General features: G+C 46.4%; 1 protein-coding gene across 1 annotated transcript in view; it reads right to left on the reverse strand.

Moving 5' to 3' along the window:
- Positions 1 to 13,440, reverse strand: part of ZBTB44 (zinc finger and BTB domain containing 44) — a 58,542-nt gene extending 45,102 nt beyond the window's left edge. Inside the window, exon 1 of the mRNA XM_065417428.1 lies at positions 13,429 to 13,440. The gene's annotated coding sequence lies outside the window, so the exon portion shown is untranslated. The remainder of the gene's footprint in view (positions 1 to 13,428) is intronic.
- Between the last annotated feature and the right edge of the window lie 10,942 nt (positions 13,441 to 24,382).

Below are 24,382 nucleotides of genomic sequence, written 5' to 3' on the forward strand. Positions count from 1 at the left end.
TGTTTCATCAAGGAGTACCAGATGTGAAACAGCATGAAGGTATTTAAGAAGCCAACTCAAAGAGTTCCTCCTACACAAGCATTCAGGTCTTGAGCAGTCCGGGCAAACAACACACGTTACAACAAAGCTTAAACTTGTTCTTCATAATAATTTTAAAAACAATACTAGCTGCCTATTTAATTTTTAAAACAGCAAAAAATATCCACCTCCCTTTCCATTTCTTATAAGGAGTCTTGAAGTTTAAATCTCCTCAGTGTGATAGATATGCTTGTTTTTGGTCTGCTTAGCTCTTGGAAGTCCAGGGGCTCCGGGCTGCTGGCCCCGTGCTGCCTGGGATCCCTAGGGACATCTCTGTCCATCATTAGGGAATTTTTTCCCCGAGAACCACCTGTAACATTTTGTGAATGCCCAGGGGTTCACAACCCCAGTTTGGGAACCTCTGGTGTAGATGCTTACAGTTAGGTCGACGTAAGCTGTAGTATGACCAGGCCTTAGACTTCGCTGGTTTTGCTGGAAGACCACACCTGATATTCAAAAGTTTTTGTTTTTTAAACAATTAATTCTTTATACATCACAAAGCAACAATCCCCTTCATCTTTCTCTCCTCCACACGCACCCCCTTCCAAACAAACAAAGACAGACTTCTCTTCTATGCAAGGTCACTTCTAATAACACTTCAGTGATCCATGTTAGGCTTTGAAGTTCACTCACTGAGATTAAACAGGTGGTGGTGAGTTTGCACCTTGTTCATGTTATTACGTGACTTGAACAGCAGAACCAGACTGGAAGGTACAAACATCTGGGCAACATCTTTTGAATAGTCCATCAAATTCTATCAGAACTCTCTATTACCTACCACATTTTCAGGCATGGGTGAGTTCTACGGGAATTCTGGTGGGAACTATCATCTAGTCTTAAGATACTGATTTTCTGTAAGATATGCATTTTTTCATAACAGCTGGATACCCAGTATCTGCCTTGGTTTTATAAAACATGCAATATTGCTTTGATTTCTACTTCCTTTGCAAACTTATTTCCAATACTTTAATACTGCAGGTTTTTTCTTTAACTGTGAGTTAATACAGCTTAGTAAGTGTTATTTTAGTTTTACACTAATTAATTATAGTCAATCACAGTAATTTCCATGTTTTCCATTTAATTATGGTGTAACATTTAGAATGTGGAAAAGAAAGAGGGCCATCATTTTTCTTAATCCATTTCAAATATTTAAGTACAGAGGCTCAAATTGTGGAATTGTCACATCTTGGTGCACCAAGATGAGCTTCTAATACATGTTTTCTAATGAGGGTTTAAACACAGTAACTGTTCTCATTCATCTTTTGACAAATGAGAAAAAAAGCACCTGTCTTTTCATCAAGTCGAATATACTGTCTACTCCCATAACCTAAATTATATGCAAGAAAATCCCCCAAGAAATTCCCATCTTTCTGATGTCACTGTTTTTGCAAATCATGCGTTTTTATATCTAACCACAACTTTCTTGAAATTATGGCAGAGTTATTTGAGATCAGTGCTTTCAGAGAGTAGAATCTTATCAAGCATTACTTGAAAGACAACCTTTATATTTAACTGGGGCTGTCAATTAATCACAGTTAACTCACGCAATTAACTAAAAAAAGTAATTGCCATTAAAAAATTAATCGTGATTAATCACACTGTTGAACAACAGAATACCAACTGAAATTTATTAAACATTTTGGATGTTTTTCTACATTTTCAAATATATGTATTTCAGTTACAACACAATACAAAGTGTACAGTGCTCACTTTATATTATTTTTTATTACAAATATTTGCACTGTAAAAATGATAAAAGAAATAGTATTTTTCAATTCACCTCATAAAAGTACTCCAGTGCAATCTCTTTATCATGAAACTTGAACTTACAAATGTAGAATTATGTACAAAAAAATCCTGCATTCAAAAATAAAATAATGTAAAACTTCAGAGCCTACAAGTCCAATCAATCCTACCTCTTTCTTGTTCAGCCAATCACTCAGACAAACAAGTTTGTTTATATTTGCAGAAGATAATGCTGCCTGCTTCTTGTTTACAATGTCACCTAAAAGTGAGAACAGGCATTTGCATGGCACTGTTGTAGCTAGTGTCGCAAGATATTTACATGCCAGATGCACTAAAGATTCATATGTCCCTTCATGATTCAACCACCATTCCGGGGGACATGCGTCCATGCTGATGACAGGTTCTGCTTGATAACCATCCAAAGCAGTGTAGACCGATGCATGTTCATTTTCATCATCATGAGTCAGATGCCACCAGCAGAAGGTTGATTTTATTTTTTGGTGGTTTGGGTTCTGTAGTTTCCGCATCAGAGTGTTGCTCTTTTAAGATTTCTGAAAGCATGTTCCACACCTCATCCCTCTCAGATTTTGGAAGGCTCTTCAGATTCTTAAATCTTGGGTTGAGTGCTGTAGCTATCTTTAGAAATTTCACATTTTTTTAAATCGCGCAATTAATTTTTTTAATCGCTTGACAGCCCCAGATTTAACCTGTTGCCTTTTAGAAGTTGTATTGCCAAAACAAAGAATGGATCCTGGGATATGGCCTGTAAGTGGTCTTGTGACCAGCAGGCCTTTCAGGGCAGTCTCATTTGATCCACTGTCAACAAGTGTTGGGAGCTTTACAATCTTTTTCATTAAGGCCATATCTAGACTAGAAAAATGGGTTATTTAAAAATATTTGAATGTTTTTTTAACCTCTCCCCATACTTGACCACAACCAGCTAAAACGTTTATAAATGTGCTAAATCCTGTTGACACTACTGTTTAAGAATGTTTCCTTGTCTAAAGGTAGCCAAAGAAAATTTACTATACTATAGAGTGGAAGAGTAAAATTGTATTTGACAGCTGTCTGTGTAATCCAAGTAAACTAGTACACAAACCAAATAAATATTTTCTCCTTTAATCCTTCAGTTATAAGGAGGACACCTCAGTGTCTGGCAATATTTATTTCCAAACACTGAGGTGCTTGAGTGCTGCAACTTCCCAGGCATTGAAGTTTTTATAGTGAGAACTCACCTGAGATAGTGTGGTCACGTGGTCTGTATGTCTGACAGTGGAATACCGAAGGCCATCTTCTAGGCGAATTGAAGACAGCAACTTGTTTTAGGGGCAGACCAGGAAAACATTACAAATACACTCTCAAGGTCAACCTGCAGTCTTGTGATGTTGACCTCAACACCTGGGAGCTCTTAGCCCATGACAAGAGTCAATGGCAGCACCTCTACCATCTTGGACTGAAAGACTGAGAGCTTGTGGATTGCTGCAACCAAGGAGAGAGGGCATAAAGCTAAAAGCAGCACACATTCATCTACAATTGTCTTCACCTCTGGCACTTGTGGATGGGGCTGCAGGTCCAAAGTTGGTCTTTGGTCCCATCTCAGGACTCACAATAAGTGACTGTAGCTCACCCATCAAACTCAATGGGAGACTCCATCATCACAGTAATCTCACTTATGCTATTTAGAATAGTAGGCAAGCAATTTTTTAAGTAGTGCAATTTTTAAGATGATGTCCCATTAACAATATCTGAACAGTAATTCATTACAAGTCTTGTTTTATAATGAATTTTATTTTCACGTGGTAAAATAATCTGCAATTAGCATTTGAAAAATTGCTATATAGGGGAACCACTTGACACTCCAGGAAATAACTAGCAAAGCTTCATGGTGCTGCAATTCCTGCATAACGACAACAGTAATCTGCCAAGTGTAGTTGCTGACCTACCAGAACGTGAATTAAAAACAGAATTGTTTCACTTGGTCTGAAAGCGCTTAAAGAGACACTACCAACGTAAACATGTAAACAAATTTAATTGTGTTACTATCATCACTTTAGATGAATAAAAACAATACACAATTTAGTCTGTGTTATTTATGAATCTGTGAAGCCTGTTTCACATTTGGGCTTAGGTTTGATAAAAAACTTGACATTTATAACATTTATGTTTGGACCAAATTAAGTTGATTATTGTGCCTTTAAAAGGCACCACACGTAAGACCAGCATGTAAAATGAACCTGCAGATTTTTTTCTAGATGTAGAACTTATACCCTATATAAGCGTATCAATTATCTGAACACAAAGAATAGTAATAGTCATACCTAGATCACTGGCATAAACACAATTACAACACTAGAGTTGTTAGGATCAAAGTTTGACCTTTGTGACCTCCAACCCCTCCACATATACTACACCTTTATAAAAAATACTTAACTGTTCCCAGCCCACCAACAGAAGCAGTACCTGAAGATGATATTGAAAACAAGCCCTGCAATAACAATATGCAAATAGAAGGCAGCGAAAAATAAAAGGAAACCAAAATAGAATTTTTAACCTGTAAGGTACTACAAGCCACTGTGAATAATGATATAAACCTCTGACATCTGGCACATGGCAGTGGCAACTTAGTGAAGCAATAAAAAAGCTTTAAAAGAGCTAATTGAAGGAAGTGATTTTCTACAGTTGAATATAGCTTTTCAATCAATGTCAATTTTAGAAGCTCTGCAAGTATAACTAGTATACAAATTCAAACTTATGACAAAAATATTCACTCTTACAAACGTAGTCTGGGTAAACTGCACCCCAATTTAAAAAGCTATTTGTGGACATGCTGTGTAAAGGAAATCTAAAGCAAAGTGGGATGCTTAATGTGCTTATTTGCATGCCCAAACACAATTATACTGCAGCTCACAATGATTTATACAAACACTGGTATTTAAACTCTGGGGGAAAATAAAAAAAAAACTTGAACGTGCTTGTGTATGCATGTTTAAGTTTAAAAAGATGTCTATTCACAGAACAAAACTTCTGTCCCACTTAAGAAAACAAATAACATGAAGCTATGAAATTCAGTAGAATCTCAATTTTTCAAACCAAACCAACCTGAGCCCCCTATTTGAAAAGTCACATCCCCTGGGTTTTGAAACAAGGTAATATAAGATTCAAACACCAGTTCTAAGAGAGAAAAGTGGAGGTTACACTTTGAAAATCAGTTCCTTCTTCACTTCCTCTGAGAAAACTGAGTGCCTGGCTACTTGGGCGGGTTCCCTAAATTTCCTGGGACAGCAGAACTTCACTACCTGAAGAATTATCCCCCATTTCTGTCTCTGAGACTTTACTCCCGTCACCCAAAACTCTGATATAGATTCTATCCCATAATTTTACACGAATATACAATTGTAACTTCATACACAACAGCAAGGTAGGATAGTTTTGAGTTTGCTGGTTTTTATGTGTCCTATGTATAAAGTTTACTTGTAAACAGATTTCCTTTTATAACAATTGCTATCTTTCCTTCTCTAACTTCCATAACAGGTTATTGGGAACCTCCCAATCATGGAGGTTCACACTATGATTGATGAAATACAGTGTGAACCTCCATGACTGGGTTTCTTAATGAGCTATGAAGCAAAACGTATCCCTCCACTTTACCCCTCAATAATCCAAGTCATATTAATGCAAAAGGTAAAGAGAAAACTGCAGTAACAAGAAACTATATGTAATATATTTGTGCTGGGGCTGAGGGAGAGAGTTCAAGTCACACATGCAAAAACTTAAGACAATAAACAGGAATCATCAGTCCAAAAGATAGATCAGGCAGCATGGAGTGTGATCAACTCCTCAAGGTACCAGACATATACTGTATAAACAAGTATACGGATACTTTTTCAAAAGAAAGTGGATTTAAAGAGTCCTAAACAAATTTAAGCATGGAAGGAATACAGCTCTGTCTCAGCACACTTACCATTAAGGGCTAGTCTACACTGGCAGTGCTTTACCATGGCTTGTGTAGTCACGGCAGAGTGCTGGGAGAGAGCTCTCCCAGTGCTCTAAAAACCAACTCCACCAGAGGCGTGGCTCCCAGCGCTGTGCACAGTTTACATTGGTGCTTTACAGCGCTGAAACTTGCAGTGCTCCGGGGGGTGTTTTTTCACACCCCTGAGCAAGAAAGTTGCAGCGCTGTAAAGTGCCAGTGTAGACAAGCCCTAAGTGTTTCTTTTTGTTTTACTTAATGAACCAACAGTTACCTGAGCAAAACCAAATGCCTAGGAGGAACTCTGTCCTTGGCCCTGGAAACTGAAGAGTACTCTGTTTATCCACAGAATAGGTCAAGGATGAGCAAAAGCAATGCAAGCTTCCCACATTTTTTCCCTTGTATGATTGAGTCTGGAAGGACTCTCTCTATGGGTAAGAGCAGAGTCTCCGCATGGCCATTCAGTCCTTGGCCTCTAACACTGCCACTAAACTTGCCAATTAGTGTGTTTTTATTGTGACATGGGTACCTTGTGCATTAGAAGCTGGACTCTGTATCACTGCAGGGACCCTTGTTTTCTTCTAAATCTTTGTAAAGTGCTATGCAGAGTCTGATACTATGTAAATATAATAACTTAGGCTCCATGTTTGTCATGGAAGTCACGGATTCTGCAACTTTCCGTGACCTCCATGACTTCTGCAGTGGCCCATGCGGATGGCCCGGGAGCCCCCTGAGCAGCCCCTCGGCCAGTCGCACCTGTCGCTGTTGGGGCAGTCTCAAGCCCCACCCCTCCCCCCCAACAGCAGGAGTTTGGGGGGGGCTCAGAGTTGGGGTGCAGTGCTTACCTGGAGGTGGCTCCCCAGAAAGGCCAAAGGAACTCCCCTCCCTCAGCTTCTAGCTCCAAGTGCTGCCTCCACCTGCAGGCACCACCCCCACAGCTCCCATTGGCCGCAGTTCCCAGCCAATGGGAGCTGCAGAACCTGGGCTTGGGGCGGAGCGGAGGCAGCAAGTTGAGCTAGGAGCTGGAGGTCGCTGTTTCCCAGGAGCTGGGTAGGGAGTCTGCACCAGCCCTGCCAACCCCCCTCCCTCCCAAGGCACCCCCCTGAGCCGCGCTCCGTCCCACCCCAGGGTTTTAATCTGGGGTACATAGTAAAAGTCATGGACAGGTCAGGGGCCATGAATTTTTGTTTACTGCCTATGACCTGTCCATGACTTTTACTAAAAATACCCATGACTAAAACATAGCCTTAATAATAACCACACTTAAAAGTCATCAGATGTTAACAACTTTCTGTCATTACTAACATGGGCTGGACTCAAACCAGCAACTGAGGGGGGCGGGGGGAGAGCCTGTACAGAGTCCATTACCATTCCTGAGAGCTCCAGTACCCTGCGGTACATTACTTCTAAATGCTATCGAGCATGTTTCCCAAAAGACTTGCTCCTGGCAAAACCCCCAGTCATTTTAAGCCATCTTCTTGTAAAGCTATTTCTATATATAATATCCAGGTATATAATATGCTAGATCAGTGGTTCTCAAACTTCATTGTACTGTGACCCTCTTCTGACAACAAAAATTACTGCACGATCTCAGGGGTGTGTGGTGAGGGACCAAAGCCCGAGCCTGCCCAAGCCCCGCCGTCCTGGGTGGAGGTGGGAGGGACCAAAGCTGAAGCCCAAGGGCTTCTGTCCTGGACGGGGGTCATATAACCTTAGCCTTGGGCAGTGGGGCTTGGACCTGGGCCCCAGCAAGTCTAACACCAGCCTTGGCGACCCCATTAAAATGGGATCGCCACCCACTTTGAAGTCCCGACCCACAGTTTGAGAACCCCTGTGCTAGATAGATAATCTGCCATCTACTTCATAAGTGCCATCTTCAGCAGGGGTACGTCTATACTTACCTCCGGGTCCGGCGGTAAGCAATCGATCTTCTGGGATCGATTTATCGCGTCTTGTCTAGACGCGATAAATCGATCCCGGAAGTGCTCGCCGTCGACGCTGGTACTTCTGCTCGGCGAGAGGAGTACGCGGAGTCGACGGGGGAGCCTGCCTGCCGCGTGTGGACCCGCGGTAAGTTCGAACTAAGATAGTTCGACTTCAGCTACGTGAATAACGTAGCTGAAGTTGCGTATCTTAGTTCGAAGTGGGGGGTTAGTGTGGACCAGCCCCAAGTTTAGCAGCCTGAAAGTCTTCCTCAATATCCACAAACTTTCCACAAAACTGCTCTTAATACAAACGAACAGGAGTCACACTTTTGTATGCAAGACATTGTACTCAGTAATTACACTGTCAATACAGATATGCGATCAGAGAAAAAACATCCATTTAGTAAGATGTTTGTGCTTTAGAGAACCTGCCTTTATTCATTCCTCTCGAATAAAATGAATGAAACAGTTTTCTGTGAACAATGGAACAGGTATTTTAACTGTTCATCTGCAGAATTTGATTTCTTCCAACTTCAAATTTAAATAAAACTCATAATTTAGCTTAAGCAGACTTTTCTTTCTAATACATGTTACAAACAGCCTGCCTGTAAACACAATATGTAGTTTAAGAGGCTTCCTCTGTAACTTGATTAAATGGAAGCTGGAAGAAGGAATGCTGTTAAAGCTTTAGAATTCTTTTTTCTCTCTTCTATAGTGGTATTAGTTAAAACCATTTTTATTTTACTCCATTTTTATGTATCATCCCACCCATTGTTTTTCCAGTGGTCCACTTTTATGCCCATTTGACATAGCAGCACTAAGCATTTGTTTTCTTCCTGAGAGTTCATTGTGAGTACCAATTTTAACTACTAAGCAAGTTAAAGACAGTGGACTCCCATGGAGTTGAGTCAGGAGCAAGGCCCAGATTTTTAAAAGGTATTTAGGCACTGCTGTGCTCAGCATCACAACCCGTAACTGGTTTAGAAGCCTGTTTCAAAAGGGATTCAGGCACTTAGGTGTCTAAATTCCATCAATCAGGTTTTGTGACACTGAACACAGCAACCCCTAAATACTTTTAAAAATCTCTGCCTAAGTGCACAGAGGTTGCATTTTCATATTTATTCCCAAGTATATTAAAACAAACCAATTCCCTTTTAACTGTTAACTTTTTAGCTGTTATTTCATTATTTCCAAATATAATTGTTGAAATACTAATATGTAGTGACATTAGAAGTAAGGCATACCAACCACACACTTTCTTCCTTGCAATTTTACATGTTCCTTATAACAAAACATTTTCAGAGAGGTGTTTTTTAAGGTGGTATCCCTTTAAAAGACAAATTCCACAACTTATGTCATAATATTTAAAGTAATGTAGATTGTAAAAGCATTGTTCAACTACATCATTTCATTTAAAAATGTGTGCGCTCTTTAAGCATGAAAATATTCAAAGTTTCTAAAGTCTGGTTGTCTGCACAGGCTGAATAATTTGGGATAACTTTCTTGCAGTGGATAAGATAGAAGTATGTCAACAGAATAAGGGGATGTCACAAGTATTTAGAACAAATATATTATGCACTCTTTAGTATAGCAGGAAAGTGAACAAAAATCATCTGAATGTATTGCCACTAATGAATACTAGAAACCATTTTTCAGAAAAAGGTTTGCTACACACCTGATAGGTTTCAAAGACAGCCTACAAGCTACAATGCTTTAAAAGAAATAAAGGAAAGATCTATATAGATTGTCTAAAGAGAGAAGATTTGGCAGAGACAGACATTCACAAAATGATGCTTATTTTTGGTCATTCAAGTTCATGGATTATAATTAAGGCTCATAAATGGAATCTATCACCATTACTTAGAAAGCTGATTCTTCATCATCAGAGACTTGCAAGTATCCCTTAGATTCCAGTAGTTCTCTCATCAAATCCTTTGTTAAAGACACATCATTTATTTTTATAGCCTAGAACTCAAATTCTCTCAGCTTCCTTTTTTGCACCCCAAAACTAAATTATTTGGTTTACATACAATATCTTTACATTACTATTTTCCTGTTTTCTATTTTTTCATTTTATAGTTTTATAGAGTTAAGAGATTTGATTTTTTATTTCCTAGCAGACTTCTTAGCAGCTAGGTTGTATAGTACTGAATGAACATATACTGAAACACTCAAGTGGATTGGTACAGAATTGATCTGATTTACCACATACAGCAAAGAAGGTGTATTGGACTGCACAATGTCAAAAATATCAGTATGGGGAGGGGTGATGGTCCCAAAGCCCTCCTTTTCATCAACTATACAGTCTATTAAAAGACCAGACATGGCAGTAATGTCTATTATTAATCCTGTAATACAGACATCATACAGCAAAGACTGCTCACGAGAAGAAAGATACCAAAGAGAAAAACCTCCTTAACCAAAATATTCACTGGATTTGTCATACTGGATCAGATAGTCTATCCCTGGCAATACCTGAAGCTTCAGAAGACGGCAAACATTCCTACAATGGATTAGGCTACTTGTGCAATGCTATACACAGTAGAAAGGGAGTCAAATTTCTTTCTGACCCATCTAGCAAATATCCAACATCTGACTGGACCCTTATTTTAGCACACATTTTAGCACACATTTTACTATGAATACCACAAAATTACCCTCCTTAAAACCAGGCAGAACATGTGATACAACCTCTTGCAGCAACAAATGATGCATAGAGTTCATTTCACTAATTCTTTCATTTACATCTTATGTGACAACAATAAAGAGAAGTATTAATTGGTTGTTCCCCCAGTGCATCTGTAAATCTCACACGGGGACATTCCCTTCCCCTGTAAACTGAGTCTCTGTGTGTCAGGTTCAGGAAGCAAATTAGGGAAAATCACCGACATGCAAAAGAAACAACAATTCTCCCTAGTGTAAAGGGGATCCTCTGTGCATTTCCCACTTGGGGAGATCAGCACAGAAGTGGAAATCCCTCTAGTAAGGGATTACCTACCTACAGTTTTTTCACCAATGTAAGTACTGGAATAGAAACAAAGATCATTAAATCACTGTAACCCCCTACTATGGATAGTTATATCACTACAGAAGTGTTCATATCAAAACAAGTTTTACCAATAAAAACACCTGCACTGATATAATTGGATCACTTATTTAACTATGTTGCTTTCTAAGCAGATATAGCTAAATTGGTGCAAAAACTGTGGGTGGGCCAACCCCAAGAGACATCTCTATGTGCCTGGCCCTGTGGTGGGGGTGGGACTCACACCCCTATGCAAAAGGGAAGTGTGTCATCACCCACCTTCCCCCTCCAACAGACAAGTTATCCTGTGAGTGTGCATACCCTGCCAGGCCAGGAGCACCTGTGCTCAGTGCATCACTTAGCAGGGTTCCCCAGGAGGCACCACAAGTGTGCAAGTAATGCCAAGTTGCTGCCCCGAACAGCTGCCAGCCCCTATGGCTTTGGAGAGCAACCCCCTGGGATGGGGAGTAGCGGTCACCCTTGGGGAAGGATGGAGCGGGATCACCTCCAACAAAGGGTGAGTGGGATAGATAGATGCCAGGGGGAGGGCTGATGGGAACAGGAAGGCCTCATGGGGGCAAGGGGGGAGGAAAGGGACACAGAGAGACCAGACCAGGCTTTGGAAGAGAGAAAATGGAGAGGCCTCAAGGGCTATGGGAAAGGGTAGATGTCAAGAGGGAGTGGGGGGAATGGGGAGAAGGAGCTGCTAAGCTGTGGGAGAGGAGACTTAGGGGGACTTCTAGGGTGTGTCCTGGAAAAGGGGTAGAGAGAGGGGAAGGGAGGGGTGCGCATCTCTAGAGAGTTTGTACTGGGGTAATAAATGCCAGGCAAGGTTTTGGACAGGGAAAATAGGACGGCCTCTAGGGTAGAGGCAGGAGACATCTGGTGTCCTCTAGGGGGTAAAACCCCAGGGGAGAGGGAGGGTGGTTCTTGGGGTTGCATGGGGGGGGGAAAGCCCAGGGGGGCTCTTGAGAGGTTAGTGCCCAGGGAGGACTCTTGGGGGAGCATAGGGGGGTAAGAACCTGGAGGGCCCCTCGGGGTGGTTACTGCCTGGAGGAGCAGGGGGCGCTCACAGGGGTGCATTGGGGACTAAGAGCCTGCTCTCCAGAGGGTAGTGTCCAGGGGAGCGGGGGAGGGGACTTTCAGGGGGTTAGTGCCCAGTGGGGGGGTGGCAAGAGTTTGGAGGGGCTCTCAGGGGGTTAGTGTTCATGGGAGCAGGGGGGGTTCTCAGGGGTGAATGGGGAGATAAGAACCCAGGGAGGCTCTCAGGTGGTTAGTGTCCAGGGGAGCAGCGGGGAGGCTCTCTTGAGGGGTTAGTGCCCAGGGAGTGCTCTTGGGGGTACATGGGGGGAGGTAAGAGCTCAGTGGAGGCTCTCAGGAGGTTAGTGCCCAGAGAAGCTGGGGGTGGGGGGGGGGAAGAGGGGCGCAAGAGTCCAGGGCGGGTTCTCGGGGGGTTAGTGTCCAGGGGAGCAGGAGGGGGGCTCTTAGGGGGTACACGGGGGGATTAAGAGCTATGGGGGGCTCTCGGTAGGTTAGTCCCCGGATGAGCGTGGGGGAGATCTCGGGGGCAGGCTCTCGGGGGGAGAGGTTAGTATCCAGGGGAGTAGGAGGGGGAACTCTCAGTGTGTACATGTGGAAGGGTAAGAGCTCGGGGGTGGGGGGGAGCTCTCGGGGGGGGGTTAGTGTCCCAGGGAGCGGGAGGGGGGCTCTCGGTGTGCATATGGGGGGGTAAGAGCTCAGGGGGCTCTTGGGAGTTCGTGCCGGGGAAGCGGGAGGGGGGGCTCTCGGGGAGTACATGGGGAGGTAAGAGCTTGGGGGATTTGTGTCGGGAGAATGGGAGGGGGGCTCTCGGGGAGTACATGGGGGGTAAGAGCTCGAGGGCTCTCGGGGGGGTTCGTGCTGGGGAGCAGGAGGGGGGCTCTCGGGGGGCACATGGGGGTAAGAGCTCGGGGGGGCTCTCGGGGGGCTTAGTGCCGGGGGGCTCTCGGGGGGCACATGGGGGTAAGAGCTCGGGGGGTTAGTGCCCGGGGGAGTGGGGCTCTCAGGGAGTACATGGGGGTAAGAGCTCGGGGGGGGCTCTCGGGGGGGTTAGTGCCCAGGGGAGAGGGGCTCTCGGGGAGTACATGGGGGGGTAAGAGCTTGGGGGAGGGGGGCTCTCAGGGGGTTAGTGCCCGGGGGAGGGGGGCTCTCAGGGGCATATGGGGGTAAGAGCTCGGGGGGTTAGTGCCCGGGGGAGGGGGGCTCTCAGGGAGTACATGGGGGTAAGAGCTCAGGGGGCTCTCGGGGGGTTAGTGCCCGGGGGGGCTCATGGGGGTAAGAGCTCAGGGGGGTTGGTGCCCGGGGGAGGGGGGCTCTCAGGGAGTACATGGGGGTAAGAGCTCGGGGGGCTCTCGGGGGGTTAGTGCCCGGGGGAGGGGGGCTCTCGGGGGGCACATGGGGGTAAGAGCTCGGGGGGTTAGTGCCCGGGGGAGGGGGGGCTCTCGGGGGCACATGGGGGTAAGAGCTAGGGGGGCTCTCGGGGGGGGTTAGTGCCCGTGGAAGCGGGTCTGTAAGGAAGGGGGCTCCGGAGTGGGGGAGGGGCAGGTGGCGGAGGAGGCCTGTGGCTGCCCGGGGACGAAGCAGACGCCGGGCCCGGCTCTCGCTGTCTCCCCCCGGCCCCGCCACCCCCGGCCCGGCCCCGTTACCTGCAGTGGCTGGGCCCGGCGCCCCGGGCCGCGCGGCAGACCGAGCCCCTATCTGGGGCCGCGCCGGGTCCCCTGCTGGGCCATGGCGGCGGCGGGCGGGGGGGGGCCGCCGCTGCCTCCTCCCTGCTGGGGGGCGGCTCGCGCAGGCTCTCGGGGCGGGGGGGGGGGGCACGCGGGGCCCGGGCGCTCGAGCTCCGCGCTCCAGCCTGGCCGGGCACTTTGTTTGTGTCCCACAATGCACCGCGGCCGCGGCCGTGCGGGCGGAGGAAGGGCCGCCTGCCATGCGCAGGCGCAGTGCGAGGCTCGCTCAGAGCGTGCCCGGGCCGCATGCTACAGCCCCCTGCGTGCCCGGGCCTCAGCCTGCTGCAGGCGCAGACAGTGCAGCCCGATGCACGCGCGGTCCCCAGCCCAGTGCAGGTACTGCGGCCTGATGCATGCATGGTCTACAGTCCAGTGCAGAACTGCACCCCGATGCATGCATGGTTCCAAGTTAGTGCAGAACTGCAGCCCGATGTGTGCACGCCCGATGCACGCTTCAAGCTCATGAGGGAGGACACAGTGCAGCCCGATGTGCTTGGTCCCCAGTTAGTGCAGGTACTGCAGCCCGATGCATGCATTGTCCCCTTCCCAGGCTCATTTGGGTGGCCACAGTGCAGCCAGATGTGCATGGTCCCCAGTTAGTTCAGGTACTGCAGCCCGATGCATACACGGTCTCCAGTTTGGGGGCAGGTACCCGATGCATGAACAGTCCCCAGCCTAATCCATATGATACAGTTCCCAACCTGAATCTTAACTGTCATTTCCAGCTGCCACTCCCATCATTTCAAATGGCCATTCCCAGGTGCCTCCTCCTTTATGCCCAACTGCAGCAGAACCATCTGATACTTCCAGTCCTTTTGGTGCTAAAGGAATGTCAGCCCAACCTTGCTGTGCAAAGAGCAGGAGAGAAAAAGAGACTATCATTTCACATGACATGCCTTTTATGTAGGAAGTAGTGTGTGGATTTGCATCACCCCAGGGTCAGCTCTGAAGGCAATTGTGGTTCACCGGGATAAGCCAAGGGTAGCTCTTGGGAAGTGCAGCCACTACCTGCTCCTTAGGATAGCCCTGTTTCTTCCCTGTCCTTTTGGGGAGACTGTCACCTCACGTGGTGCTCAGGGTTCTCAGGAGAATGGAATGGCATCTTGTCTCTGCTCAGGGCATACAAAGCAAGTGAGGGAAATCTTGCCCATTCTCACACCAATGTGTATTCACCCAGGGGCCAGATCACAATCTCTCCCTTGGAAATGTATTCTGTGTTCAGCCGCTCCTGATAATATAGAAAATGACCGAACCCTGCTTAGAATGAGAAGTGTCTTAGAATTTGGCAGTGGCAGATTAGATAAATGGTTGACCAGATTAGCCACATGTCATGCTCTGAAGCACCCTGGGGCCTCTCCAACTGTAGATTTAAGGAAGTACCCTTCCTCGCTCCTTGCATGTGGAATTATTTTCTGGCAGCACGCTTCCATTCCCCGCCTCCCAAAAGTCACTCTGGGTGGCTGCATATTTGATCCATTCAGGTCAAAGCTTCAGTTAATTCCTCCCTAGAATTTGGTCCACGTCAGTGCTAACCCAATGTAAGCATGGCTTGATTTAACTTGAGGAGTGCAGCCATTTGCTACACGTTTTTGTAATAAATTCAAATTAAATTGCAGCAGGAAACAGAGTGAAAGTCCACAATCCAAAAGTATTAATCAGCAGTAAAAAATCTAAGTCATCTGCTGGAAAGTGACACACTGCTCACTGTTTTAAAGATAAAAAACAGGAGCAAGCTCTCAGTGCTGTATTAAAAATACTGGGGCAATTGTAATAGGTTCCTAGCAAAACTAGTGAGCCTTGCTGCAAACCAGTGTGAGAGTGAGCAGATTCCAGGAATGCTCTTCCTGCTTCGTTTTTCACTTATTCTGGCTTTACACCAATGTACAGCAACTACAATGGGAGTTTGATTCAAAACTGCCTTGCATGTTGTGTTGTCATTTACACCTCTGCAAAGCAGGAATAAAACTTTCCCATGCCAATTTGGCAGCGTTAAATGAAGACCCACTCTGCATAGGTGTAAATGGAGACATAAATTGTGAGGCAGTGAAGAATCAGGCCCTGGCTGCCATGGATTATTCCTGATTTACACTGATATGAGTTGATAATCAGACCTACTTTATACCAGCCTCTACATGCTGATGCAAAAATTGCCAGGCCAGTGCATCAGCCGATGTAAACTGGCATAGTTCACCTGATTTCAGTGGAACTACAGTTAAGGATCATGCCCGCACCCGTTGAGCCTGATTCTTCTCTCACCTATATCCTTGCAAATCGGGGTGTAGCAGATGTGGAGCTGCTATGTACTAATCTAAGAATACTATAATAATTTATGAATGCTATAGGTGACCTGATCAGTGAGGCAAAGATACTGTATAGTTGCATTGGATTATTAGGCTTTCCTATATGAATGTATTGATCTAACTTAATAGGGGGCTGTTGGCAAAACAAGCACACACTTGAAAGACAATGGGGAAAATTTAGAGGATCCTATATCCCAGGGGTCGGCAACCTTTCAGAAGTGGTGTGCCAAGTCTTCATTTATTCACTCTAATTTAAGGTTTCGGGTGCCAGTAATACATGTTAACGTTTTTAGAAGGTCTCTTTCTATAAATCTATAATATATAACTAAACTATTGTTGTATGTAAGGTAAACATTTTTTAAAATGTTTAAGAAGCTTCATTTAAAATTAAATTAAAATGCAGAGCCCCCCGGACTGGTGGCCAGGACCCGGGCAGTGTGAGTGCCACTGAAAATCAGCTCGCGTGCCGCCTTTGGCACGTGTGCCATAGGTTGCCTACCCCTGCTATATCCTGTCTCCAGCGAAGGTACAAGCCTTGTTTTGCCCCTGCTGGTAGGTAGAGATCACAAGAACAGCAAACGCTCAAAAGGACACTCTGGCGAGAGAAGAGCAGGGACCTGAGGATGCTGTTCCTGGTGAGAACAGACTGAGATGAAAGAGAGAGACACAGGTCCAGCAAGGGTGTCTAAAAGCAATTGAGGCTTCTGTGGCTTCCAGGGAATGGTAAGTCTTAGGGAAAGACAGGCATGCACGTAGACTTTCCAGTGGTGTAAGTGTTGTAGCTGTGTTGGTCCCAGGATATGAGAGAGACAAGATATCTTTTATGGGACCAACTTCTATTGGTGGAAGGTACCAGCTTTCAAACTACACAGGTTTAAGACCTGTTTTCTATTAAATGCTTTTGTTCTGAATAAATAATCATGTGCTTTAAGGAGACTGCCTGGCTACCGCTGCTCCCAGAGGAAACAGAACTGCAGGTACTGAACCTAATTCAGATCTGCCAAGAATATCTTGACTGACATCTGGGGCGCAAGGCCCAATCTGAGAGTGAGAGCATCATGTGATTCCACCCTAACGAAGGTGATGGCTTCAGGCCCGAGAGGGGGTACAATCCAGCAAGGGATCAGAGGGGCAGTTAGCCCAGATAAGGGGTAACTTTATTGATGTCCATGGAGTTACACTGTTGTAAAACCAGTGTAGAATAAATCAGACTCTCACTGCTGTGTAGTCAGTCAACCAGTTTGACAGTGGAATGCAACATATCCTAGCTTGGTACGGTATCTTCCACACAAAGCGCATCTAAAAATGCTGTACAGAGTCAAACAAAGACACTGGATAGTGTGTGGCATAAGTTATTGAAAAAGCAGTGCTGGAAAGCTTGAATGTATGGTGAACAAATAAAGGATTCTAGTTAGAAAGTGATAACAATGGGTAAGGGAAATTAATAGTCATAGAGGAGAGAGAAAAGGTACATCTTAAGGTGAGATTTTAAATTAGCTGGAGTGTCAATGGAGCATGGGAACATATGAAGAGTATCCCAGATAGGCGAATCTGTAGAGAAGTTTCTCACCCAAAGTGTGGCTTGTGGGAGAAGGACAATGAACTTCTGATCTATGCCACCAGTAATGATAGGTAGGTTCAACTTTGGTGGTCAGATAAATAGGGATATAACCTGTGCGAATGGTGGCATGGACTTGCCCAACTCCATTCGGATAATGGGGTTCCAGCTAAGAATTATGGCAGTGACAGAAATGCCATCACGCTACAGTGGGGTCAGAATGACCTGTAAATAAACAAATAAGACTTGTCATACCTGAACAGACCAGAGGAGCATCTCAAGCAATACCCCACCGCTGATCAGATATTTCAGAGAAAAAGGATTGAAATGCCAGTAAAAAACCATTTACATCTGTCCTTGTTTGTACATGTGCAGGTTGGCGATGAGCTATTAAAGTCAGTACAGAAATGGGAACAAAAGTGTCATGTCACTGCATGAAACAAGACATTGACAAAATTATTTAGTGAAAGCACCTGGAGGCCACAGGCAGGCACTGTACAAACATATAGTAAAGGACTGTCCCAGGCCCAAATGACACAATGTATGTGATCATAGGTAATGAGCTATCATCTTATAAAATGAGGCATGAGGAAATGAGAATGGACAAAGACTATAGGCGAGAACCTCAGTGGGTGTAACTGAGTATACTTCCATAACTTTGGAGCGGTGCTGATTAACACCAGTGAGGATCTGACCCCATACCTCTAGGTGGTCTAGTCTGTGCATGGTAGGGAGGAGTGTGAATTATCTAGGGCCTGATCCTGCAAACTCTTACGCCCACAAGTAGACCCTTGAATTCAAGTGAGGAAGGACTACTCATGGGAGTAAGTGGCTGCAGGATCAGAAACGCAGTTTTCTATGCGGATGCACTTGGCTTTCCACGGAAAACTCCATGAGGGTTGTTAGCACCCCCAGCTGAATTAAATCAACCAACTGTGACAGTTGCCTGAACTCTGCCAGGTCAATTAGAACGGCCCACTGACCCAGTACAGTTCAGCAGGATCTGCCAATTGCATGATGACCCCCTTGCGCTGGATTTTTCAAATCACATTTTTAGTTCTGCTTTCCCAGCCCTCACTGATTCATTTGCTCAGACTCTGGCAGATGTTTAGGACTGAAGCAAAGTGAAATCATTAACTTAACATGCACGCAGATGCCAAGCTGCACAGGTTTTAGCAATGTGACACAGTTGCTTGGTATTTACCACGCAGTCATGCGGGGACATGACCAGCGTATGCAGTCATTCACGGCTCCCTCTTTCAGCTTCTCCCAGGTCTGCCAAATGCCCCTCACAGGGAACAAGCCTGCTTGGGAAGACAGGCAGGTCAGCATGTTTCATGCCCTTCGCCTCCCCCGCCCCCCATAGTTCTCTCCACAGAAACTTGCTCAAGGAGAAGGATTTTGATTGACTTCAATAGGCTTTGGATAAGACCCCCCAGTGAGAACAACCCCTTCATTTGTTTTCGTCCCAGTTTTCTCTCTTGTTCTTGGAGAATCCTGAAATGGAATTGTGACACCAAGGCTCCTTGGTGCCAGCTGGCAAAGGGTTCACTGCTCCAGTGGTTCTTGTCCAGGGGGCCACAAGCAGGTTTCAGGGGGTCCTCCAAGCATGGTCAGCATTTGACTTGCTGGGGCCCAGGGCAGAAAGCCAAAGCCCCACCTCATAGGGCTGAAGCCAGGGGCCCTGAGCCCCGTCACAGGGGCTCATGCTGAAGCCTGAGCAATGTAGCTTCGCAGGGGCCCCGTGGCATGGGGCCCCAGTAGGGTGACCAGATGTCCTGATTTTATAGGGACAGTCCCAATTTTTGGGTCTTTTTCTTACATAGGCTCCTATTACTCCCCACCCCCTGTCCCAATTTTTCACATTTGCTGTCTGGTCATCCTAGGCCCCAGGCAATTGCCCTGCTTGCTGCCCCCTAACGCCGGGCCTGGCTTTTATATGCGGAAAGACAGTTATTGTGGCACAGGTAGGCTGTGGAGTTTTTATAGCATGGTGGGAGAGCCTCAGAAAGAAAAAGGTTGAGAACCCCTGCACTACTCTGTGTCAGCAACTCTTAAGAGGCCTGACAAACTCAGTACACCTAACACACTACTTTCATAGTGTTTTGCAAGGTACAAATTAAAGCTGGTGTCATGCTGGTCATTAATATCATTGTGAAATGTACGGTTAATGACTTATGGGTACCTACTAAAACTATGTAACAAGGCAGAGTTGACAAACAGGTTTTCTGTCAGTAAAAGCGTATCAATTCACCTACCCCTGTCTCTGATGTAAATTAAGCATTGTAAATCAAACACAGTGGCAGCCGCATTTGCATTCCAAGTCAACATGAGGCTGTGAAGTCAGCATTGGGTCAGCGCCAGGGACTTAACCACAAGTGGTTGTCCGGTCTTGGGTGCGTACAGCCCAGCCGATCCTATCATATTTGCATCCCCCAGCTTTCAATTGTGAGAGGTCCTGTGACGTAAGCCTTCCCAAGCGTAACCTAAATAGCAAATTCTTCCAAGCAGGGCAGAAGAGGACTGTTTTTGGTAAAAAGAATTCATTGGTCCCTTCAAAATAGATTCTGCAGCAGTTCCACAAGATTATCAGCTGGGGTAAATCTATGTAGGAGCTGTCCTTATGATTTGGCCTCCTCATTCCCAAGAAACCAGGTCATTTTTTATTACTATTTGCTTTTTCTGTACAACTGGTAATTTCTCCTTGGGGCGCGATGGTGCCTCTGCTTTCTCCCAAGGACATTGGAATGAATGGTGCCCGTCTGCCTCTAGCACCTGCACGCCACAGTTGCATGCAGTGAGCAGGTGGGATGGATAAAGTCAGACCCTGAAGAAACAGTCCAATAGGGATTAAACCAGTAGGATTCTCCAGAAATTTAATAGCGTTCTTGTGGCAGCATGCCATCCCTCCCCAGTGACCCACAATGGCACGGCACAGCAACAGCTCCACCGCCATTCTCCCCTTAGTCTCAGCAATGCTTCTTTGACAGGAGGACCTTGTCCCAGGGAGGCTACGTCAAGCAGCAGGCTAGTCCTAGGAAAACATCAAACAAAAGGGTCTTCTACTCCTCCTGGTCTCCTCATCCACCCTGCACTCTCAGATTGCTGGCTCTCCAGACTTTCCTCCTGGCCGGTCAGTTCCTACCCAAACCACTGACCCTCAGAGCTTCTGTTTAGGAGTCCTTCCCCCTGGCTGGGTCCATATACCCAGTCTACCTCCAGGCCATCTACCTGGAGGCTGGTCTTTTCCCAGGCCTGCCACAAGAACCATCTCCTCTCCGATCACCCTCTTGCTTCAGGACCAATGACAGGAAACAATTTCTCTCCTCCCCAGATGGGATCTTCCAGCCCTTTATAGCAATCACCCACTCTTCCCCACCTGGGCCAGATAATTGAACGAAGCCACCTGATTCCCCAGCCTGATCAGGATCAGCTGGGGTGGGGGGATGGGAGCAGGGGACTCTGATCTGTCACAAGCCAGGCAGATCCAAACTCCCCTTAAAGAGCCAGGCAGCATGTGACAGTTCTAGAAACATTACTCTAAAAACCTACCTAATTAATAGAGAATGAGCTCCTTTTTTTGAACCATCCTATCCACCTCGATAGCTGGGCTATCATGTTTGATTAAAATGCTACAGGATGGTTAAAGAAAGCCCATGGGAAAGCCATCATTTTCTACAGGACTTTTCCATAAAGGGTGAGCCTGATTTTAGTCTCATACTCATTTCCCAACATTACGGGCATGAGTCGTTGACATTATTGAAGTTACACTGGCATGAAACTGGAGTAGTACAGTGGTGAATCAGGCCCTGTAAATCCACTGGAACTAATTTTGAGCTCACTTAATTTGTACATCTGGAGTAACATCACCGAAGTAAATAGAATTTCAAAGGTATAAACTGGTCTGAGAGGAGAATTATGATACATTTTTCAAAAGCCCTGAAGTAACATACAGGGAGGGGCGGCTCCAGGCACCAGCGCAGCAAGTGCGTGCCTGGGGCGGCAAGCCGCGGGGGGCGGCGTGCCGGTTGCCGCGAGGGTGGCAGTCAACAGCCTTTGGCGGCATGCCTGTGGGAGGTCCGCCGGTCCCACGGCTTCAGCGGCAATTCGGCGGCGGGTACGCCAAAGGCGCGGGACCGGCAGATCAGCCACAGAAACGCCGCCGAATCCACGTGACCAGCGGACCGCCTGCAGGCATGCCGCCGAAGGCCGCCTGACTGCCGTGCTTGGGGCAGCAAAAAACATAGAGCCGCCCCTGGTAACATAGGAGCCTAAATCTCATTGATTTTCACTGGAAGGCTCCTAAGTGCCTTAGTCCTGTGGTTCTCAACCGGGTACCCATGGCCCCCTTGGGGGCCGCGAGCAGGTTTCAGGAGGCCCGCCAAAATAAACCAGAGAGCAGGGCCAGCGTTAGACTCTCAGGGCAGAAAGCCGAAACCCGAGCCCTGCCACCCGGGGCTGAAGCTGAAGCTGAAGCCTGAACCCCACCACCCGGAGCTAAAGCTGAGCCAGGATGAACACTGACCATGACATGCGCATGTGCCTGTCGAAGCCACCGCCATGTCTTGACAGAATTGGGGTGGGGGAGGGGCTCAGAAAGAAAAAGGTTGAGAACCCCTGCCTTGGTCCCGTTTGAAAATAAGACCCAGGTGCTTTTGAAAGTTTTACCCTTAGGCTCAGAGGCGTGGATCCACAAAGGGGCTGTCACGTTGCTTTGCTCAGTATGCTGCTGGTGGCGACCAGAGTCTGAATGGGATTTGATGCAGGCGTGCAAGATAGGTGCAGGCAGAAAGAGGAGATCACAAGGTAAGCTTGCCCCCTTCCTCCTGGGGGCTCCACACATACTCTGTCCCCACCCACAGCCCTCTGCATCCCCAACAGCCTCAAGCAGAAAGAGGAGATCACCAAGGGAACTGTCCCCCTTGGCAGGCAAGATAAGCGCTCCTCGGCCTATCTTCCCCCTGTTCCTGGATTGCACTGGTGTTTAGGCAGGAGACAGGTGTCTGGAAGTCTAGAACCAGGCAGCAGTACTTATGGTCCGAGGCAGAAACATAGGCCTCTAGAGAATTTTTTACCCTGAACATTTAGGTACAGAACAAGTTTAGGCACCTACCGTGTTAGGCAGCAGCTAAGTGTAGGTTGCAGAGTGGTGCCTACAACTGGGGCTTAGGGGCCTAAATATCTTTGCAGCTCTGGCCCAGAGTTCCTTTAGCCCTTTCACACCACACCATATATGAGTTATGGTGAAGAGGGTGTTGATTCTTTGCTACCTTGCACCTGGCATATTCTCATACAAAACTCTACCGGTAGTGTAAGGGAATGCAGAATTCTGATCTGGTAACATTTTACACCATGTTGCATTCCCTTTGTGCGCACACACACACACACAAGAGATTATGTGTAATTTAAACAATTACTTTGCAGATCCAGTAGTCCCTAGTGTGCACTGCCAAAGAGTCTCTTGGTTTTTTCCCAACAACACAGCAGCTAGATGCCCAGTTTTCCAGGATGCTGCTTTCTAATGAGTAGGGCTTGTGCTCTACTTTACCTAAGGGCCCTGTTTAGCTGGAAGAACTGTTAATAGCTTATCTTCTCTCAGAGCCGTTATCGGGGGGTTGCTGCTGTTACAGCATAAAGATGTGAGAACTTTTTCCTTAGATTTCCCCGAAAGTGTGGCGTGAAGCTCAGGGCAGTTATCAGCGCTGTCTTGTATCACTTTCAGCAGCTTGTAGCGCTCCTTCCGGTGGAATGCTCGTGGCTTTGGCTCAGAGTGAACATTTTGTGCCACAAATCCAGGGAGCTGATTTGTTGGGTAGATCTTTGAAGGGCCTGCATCAGCGCAGTTCACTAGTGATGACACTTAAAGCCCTCTCCGTCTGGCGATGAGATTCCGGTTTCCCGTCTATGCAGAAGACACCTAGGTATATCTCTTGGCCCTTTCGACAGCAGGCACGGTGTGATTGCCTTTCTGATAGCAAGGTTTGGAGGAGGTGACTAATTTTCTCAAGCTGAACACTGACAAGCCAGAGCTGTGATTGATTGGGCTCTGCACACTGAGACCTCTTTTCCCCTCCTGGGCTGTTTCCTTTCATGGCAGTGCTGTTCTTCCTGCTGCCAAAGTTTCTCATACTGGAAATATTTTTGACCTTGGGTGTTTGGAGCTGCATTTTTAGGCAGGCAGCCTTAGTACAATTACAGGAATTATTCCACCAGGATGTCGCTTTTGCACTCGCTAGTCTCCTGGCTGCTTCTTCCTCAGAAAATTTGCAACCCATGCAGAACTTCCTCCCCACTTCTGTATATTTTCCCCTAGAAGATCTCAAAGCACATTACAAAATGTTCACTGAGCCTCAGAGCTCTCTGCACACTCAGTGTTATATTCCCCTTTTTACAGATGGGGAAACTGAAGCACAGAGAGGTTATGAATTGCCCACAGTTGCTCCATAGGTCTGTGGCAGACCCAGGAGCACTTCCGGCTCAAAATCTCATGCTGTAACCCTAGAGGGTACCGCCTTTCCCTGAATTGCTCACCAGTCCCAGGGTAGTGGCATGTGTTACTCCTGATCAGATACAGGGTGGCAGGCACGCTACTGTTGTCCTAATAAATTAGCCTCATGAGCAGTCCCTTGTAGTCAACGGGACACTGTCCATTAACTTCAATGAGTCTTGGGTCAGATGCGATTCCCATTTTGATTCAGGTTCTCTGGCATATTTGGGTCCCGTACATCATTTCCTACCCAGGAACTAAGTCAAAGCCCTTACACACAACGCTCAGCATAGGCTGTCTCCCTGCCACACTTACCCAACCTCTTTGATCTGGGTAGTTCCATAGGGAAACACTTTTGCTGCTACCCTCAAGAGACTGCTGCCTATTCTTTGCTTTAGCCCTCAAGCTTTTAAGGCTGCCTTGTAGTTCTTCAATTCACCTCCTCGTTCCTGCCCATATTAGTCTCTAAAGGGCCATTAACTAACTTTAGATCAAGTCCACGGACTTAGTTGCTTGGCAACTGCCAAT

This window comes from Emys orbicularis, chromosome 15 (assembly GCF_028017835.1).
Source record: "Emys orbicularis isolate rEmyOrb1 chromosome 15, rEmyOrb1.hap1, whole genome shotgun sequence".
Classification (NCBI taxonomy): Eukaryota; Metazoa; Chordata; order Testudines; family Emydidae; genus Emys; species Emys orbicularis.